At 37.0% G+C, this 6153-nt stretch overlaps 1 non-coding gene across 1 annotated transcript; it reads left to right on the top strand.

Annotated features, from left to right (window-relative positions):
• The first annotated feature begins 752 nt into the window (after window positions 1–752).
• On the top strand, window positions 753–845 carry TRNAY-GUA. The gene is made up of 2 exons: window positions 753–789; window positions 810–845. It is a non-coding gene; the product is annotated as a tRNA-Tyr (tRNA).
• Window positions 846–6153: the final 5308 nt, after the last annotated feature.

Here is a 6153-nt window from a genome sequence, read left to right as displayed (position 1 = left end):
GTTCATTGTGACAATAGCAATGCATTTTTTTTTTTTTTTTTGGTCCTGTTCCTTGTTTTTGTTTTATTGATTAGCAAAGCAGTTTTCTGTACGGAAGTGTGGCCTATGCCAACACTCCCATGTGTCTATCTCTCTCATCCTTAAAACAAGGGGGCAGAGGTGTCTTTTCACATGGAGAGGAGAGAGATAGACCCCTGGGCGTGTTGGTGTAGGCCACACTCCCGTACAGAATTCTTTTTCCCTATTGCTTATTAGTGACCTTTCTTTGGTTCTTAAAACTCAGATTGAAATAGACGAAATTAGTTGATTTGACTTCAAATCGACCAGGTATAATTCTGATTAACCCTTGATTCTATGCATACTATGTACAACTAAATCAAGGTGAGCCCGACCAATTTCAATCGATTTTGAAATAGTATGATCGAAATCGAATTAAAGTTGATGGTGGGTGAGGATAGCTACTAGCGCAGCTAGCTGAAATGAGCCTCGTACAATAGAGCACTTGTCTCCCAAGAGGCCTCAGTTTTGAGCCTCCTGTTCCTCGCCTAATCTCGACTCGAAGTTTTTAAACTTTACATTTTCTTTACCTATGATGTTCGAGAGAATGGATTAAACCTCATTCAACAAGCCTAGAAACCAGCATGCAATTGTGGAACCGCTGGGTGGACCATGTTATGTCTAATTCTCCTATTTGGTTCTACACCTCTCTTTCTAATGTATTACTATTTAAATAAGAGAGTAACAGAATATATCCGACCTTAGCTCAGTTAGTAGAGCGGAGGACTGTAGTTTGTAAACATAAGCAGATAATCCTTAGGTCGCTGGTTCGAATCCGGCAGGTCGGATTTCCTTTTTTTCACTGGTCCTCAAAATTAGATTTGTGGGATCCACTTTACAGGAATCTTTTTTGGTTTTTTTTAACAGAACTCGTGGAAGCATTATTCATCATCAACCAAGCTAGGGTGGTTCAATTTTTTTTTGTTTTTTTGGGTAAGAAGAGTGATTCAATTCAGTTTTAGATACTATTGTGCAACCATTGTTTTAGTATCAGAATCAATATCTATCAACTTAGAAATCGATATGGTATCGTATTGGTATCAGGATCCACTTTATAGGAATCTTTTCTTTTCTTTTTTTTTTAACAGATGTCGTGGAAGTGGAAACATTATTCATCAAGAAGTTAGGGTGGTTCAATTTAGTTTTAGATACTATTGTCAACCATGGTTTTAGAACACGGTATTGGTCAAATAAAAAATCGATACGGTATCAGATCAGTATCAGCAAGGATTAGTCGTATGGCACAAATTTTCCCTTGGTCCTCCTTTAAAAATAAATTTTCTGACTGCTTTTACCCCTTGTCCGTACCATATCACTGATACGATATTCAACTATGTATCGAAATGGACAAGGTGCAGAATCAATCTGGGCAATCTGGTACCGAAACTAGCAACGAGTGCATCTTGTTATCACCAAGTAGATGAAATAAGATATTGTAACCTTACTTTTTTGCCTTGTCTTACTCCTAAAAATTATTTAATGCAGGAGTACTTTTGTCATTTCACATACACAATGACATCTTTTGAAAATGACATTATGATAAATTACTTTCAACTTATTTTAAAACATTTTTTTACTCATGATCAAAATAACTTTTGGGAATAAGACAAAAGAGCAAAACAGTACAGTTACAATCTGGTTGTAACTTCGGTTACAACAAGACTTTCCCATAAGTAAAACTTTACAGAAGGTAATAGACTGAGTTTTCCTTCAGGCACAGTGAATAGGAATCCATTCATCTTGAGCTTCTCGATGGCATGAAATGGTCTCAGGAGGTGTTTTGGGAACATACTAATTTGTGAACCCTAGAATGATAGCTGAACTTTCAGTCATTAAATAGTAACCTTAGTTCCAAGCTTTATTGTCAAATTTTATTTATGGGCAAGAAATTGTTGTTTGGTCATGTAACGTCTGCACCATCGATGAAGACAATAAGAGCACATAAAGAAACATTTATATGTGTAAATTTTTTTCAGTTCACTTGGGGCTGAACGGTAATTTCACATGGTCCTGGGTCTGGTAGCTGGAACTGCTGGACTAGTTAGCGTTCTTTTTCCCTTTATTTATTGATTCTGGGTTTTCAGATATGACTCATGAGCAGGCATGTAGTATGTATGCTTGCATTTTTATGTTATAGAGGAATAACTTCTTTTTTTTCGGTGGTAGGGTTTGGTTTCAAAATCTGGGCTTAAGTGAATCAATCCAGACCGATCCTGATCCGAGTGCAAGTCCTTAAAAATAAGCCTAGGCCTGGCAGCCTTGCACCAATCTGGGAAAAGCTCAGCTCAACCTGGCTCATTAAAGCCCTAAAAAGGACATTTTCTAACAGTAGGCAAGGTCATTAGTAAATATAAAAAAGTTGACTAGCAAAAAACGTAGGTTGGTAACCGGTTACCTGTCCCCACAATTCAATTGCTATCACCTAATTTTCAGTTGCAATGGAAATACACAAAGTCCCCAATAGGTCCAATAGCCTATTTTAGATACCTAAACAAACTAAGCCCAAATCTACTTTAGTATTATTCAAGGTATTCCATCTCTTCTTCTTCCCAAGTCCAACCAATTCTCATCCTACTTTACCTGTCAAGGCAAAGGATGCTCCTCTGTATTTGTGTTAGACAATCATCATCCCAAAGTCATGCCTTTGCCCTGATCATCACATTCGCCCCCTGAACCCTAAAATGAATTAGTATCATTGAGATAGGATCAAGTATATAGATGTTGCTGGAGAAGAAACCCTGATGAGAACTCAAGAAGCAACAAAAGAATGAAGATTATAGATAAGTGCCACATTGCAATTTCATATGAGCAGTTTTCTGTTTTCTTTGTTTCAATTGGAAGCATTTTGAGTTAAAACAGCTTAAGATTTGGACGAGACATCAGGAAGTTAATTAGAAGCTTCCTTCTCCTTTTCTAACTGGTCACTTAAGGCTACATATCAGAATTTCTATAGTTCTAGTCATGAGGCATACTCTGGATTTTATCTAAGATTTTCAGCAAAGGAGTTCATTTTAAGAGGAACTCCTTTAAGAGGATTGCTTATTTATTCTAGTTTGATGCCCTGAATTCTACTTGGAATTAGAGTCAATCTTAGTCTCTGTTGGATAAGACTCCACTCCTATCTTCTCTTTCTGTTCTCTTTTTACAGCACACCCGTCATCTTGTCCATCATACTTCACTGAAAACATCCATGAACCCCAAAACCTTGTTCTGTTTGTTTCTTTAGCCAACCTACTTCAAACTCAAAACCATTCACTTATGAGCACCATTAAAGCCCCGTCAAAATTCCACCATCAATTTTCCCTTTACCCCATCTACCCATCTCATCTGAATCTAAACAGAACCCAAAATCAAAAAAATTGGACAACCTTATTCTACTAGGATTCCTATAGTCATCAAAACAGCATTTTATCCCTCTTCTACTCCACTAAATGATTTCAACTCAGTCCTGTCCTTTTTTGTCTGACACATGTCATTGTAAGAAACATAATTCTAAATCATTGCTAAAATAAAATTATGTTTTCTATGTGCTCAATTATATTAATGAGTCTTCCAGAACATTTGCACGAGCCCCTCGCAATTTATGTCCAACCTCTCGTCAAACAAGAATTGTTAGAAAAGCTACAGTGTACCACAATATGACGAGCGTCCCTATCATGGCTTAGTATCCTTATTTGGTAGTTTTCCTAGTTAGATTAGGATTTCTAGTTATCTTTGTTTTCTTATTTCTTTAGCTGTGGGTTTCTAGTGTTATTTTGTTTCTAGGATTCCTATGTGTACTGAGTATGGATTCCTAGTTGTTACCTGTATTGTAAGCCTTTTACTGATTATAAATACAATCGGTGGGGGGGGGGGGGGGGGAGCTGCAGGAATATCAAGCCTGCTGGTATTCTTAGCAGTCTCACCTTTCCCTTCTTCAATCTTCTTTTCTTCTCTTGCATGGTTGCTGGTGTTTAAAGTAAGGTACTGTCACAAGAGTAATGCAATTTGATATAATATAACTTATTAGTAAAAAGTTGTTAACCAAATACGTTCATGCCTAAAAGGATTGAGGAGAAGCTGGATCTTTGTTCTACAAATTAAAGGTTACTGATGTAATCAAGATTGCCAATTTGGTCTCGAAAGACTTTATTTTGGACCATGGACGGGTTCTATGGGCCCCAGGTCACTTGTTTATGGGTTTTTGGTCGTATAAACCTATAAAGTGGGGGTGAAACCAATACAGGAGATTAATGTCCTAAGTTGAGTGTTTGAATTAGATTAGGATACTCAAGTCAGTGTAAGAGAGCAATAGAAATCCTTTTATGAGTCGGTTTAGGAATCTTGAAAGGTTACACATATATATACAACCCCTATCAATGAAGGATGATTCGAAAAAAAAATACTGAGTTTTCCTAAAAGTTTTGGAGCATTTGAACTGTGCATACGGGAATCGTATTCCAGATCTGATCTCCCTTCTTCTCCTTATAGCTCCTGAACGCAACATACAACTCTCTGTTATACTGTGCTCTCCTAGTGTGCATGTTCCCCTATTCTTCCTTTCCTTACCATGGCAAGTCTTTGTGTTTATCTCTGAGGTCAGGTGTGATCATTCTCTCTTCTTCTCTGTTCTTCCAATTCTGATATATTCTTCTAGCTCCTTTCCCTTCCTCTCTAATTTCTTGTACTTCTTGTCTCCCTCTATATATTGATTTCTAGTTCTGGTTATATATGTTCTGAAAGTGAATTTCTACTTGCAAATCTGAGTTTCTGTGACCTATTAGAGTAATTCCAGATTTGAGACTTAGTTTTTTCTAGAATCCTGAACTGTACTACTCCATTAACACTAGGGTGTTCATCAAAGAGGACCTGCCGGAGTTGCAGTGGAAGGTTTAACAAAAACAACTCTCAAATACTTGGTTCAATCTAGGAGTCCAATTGATCTCGTAAAATTGCTACATCAATAAAATCATTAGCAGCAGGCTAGAGTCTGATCTAGAATGCAAAATTAAGTATTTTGAAGTATACAAGTGACTCTGAGCAAGCCACTAAGAACAGCCACACCAGCTAAATAAACCAAATGGCCACATGTTACCAGCTCAAAATTCCGTTCAATGGAATAAAACAATGAACTATTAGAAACATCAGTAAGCAATATTCCAAATCAACTAAGTTTTCTTTCGACAATTCTTCTGCAAGATATCAAATGCATCAGCTACCCATGGATACAGACATCCCCATAATTATCAACTCTCTTAGTATTATTACTCTATCCCCCAAAAAAACGTTTGATTATAAAAGCAGATCCAAATCATTGCTAATTTTGCCACTGCAACTTCTAATTTCAATAGGAAACGAAGCTGTTAGATTTTTAAGATTAGAAACTATGATTCCTAGTCAAATTATGTGCAAATGCATCACAACAAATCCAACTCTAGTTTAACTAAAAAATTTATGCAGTCCATAATTCAGCCACTAAACAAGGGCTACTTACTTTATTCATTGACCCATGTGCATCTCTACCAGGAAGAACATACCTAGACCCTTGGGTCACTGGGGCCCTATGTTATTGATATTGAAATGGACATCCAAATAGGAACTCATGTTGGTCGTGGGAAAGAGGAGCTCCTGCATCACACTTTTCTTTAACCTAGCCCAAATAAGTGAACACCGATTCCCTTTAGCCTGCATCACAGAGTGTTTACAAGGCATGAAGGCAAAGCACAGAGGCTGTTTCTTCTTGACATTACCTAGGTATAAACTCACACTAATGTCAACGAAAATTTATAAACTGTAACTTGACATTATGATATGCTACAATGTACTTTAAAAACCATTTAACCAAAAATATCATGAGCAATTATCCATGTCATTGTAACATGGAAGAACAACCCACTTGAGCTAAATACGCAAAAATCTGTGGTCATAGAATAGTGATCTGCAGACTATCAGAAGATAAGTTTCTGAGATGAAACTTGGTACCAATTCAAATCTACCACCTCTCTTTTAAATACGAAACATAAATCATTGATTGGAAACTACGGCAATATCGATCGACATTGAAGTGCCACAACAATCATAGAACCATGATCAGGTTATGTTACTCAAGACTCATGC

The sequence above is a fragment of the Telopea speciosissima genome, chromosome 2, assembly GCF_018873765.1.
Source record: "Telopea speciosissima isolate NSW1024214 ecotype Mountain lineage chromosome 2, Tspe_v1, whole genome shotgun sequence".
Lineage (NCBI taxonomy): Eukaryota > Viridiplantae > Streptophyta > Magnoliopsida > Proteales > Proteaceae > Telopea > Telopea speciosissima.
This window is presented reverse-complemented; position numbering and strand designations above follow the sequence as displayed.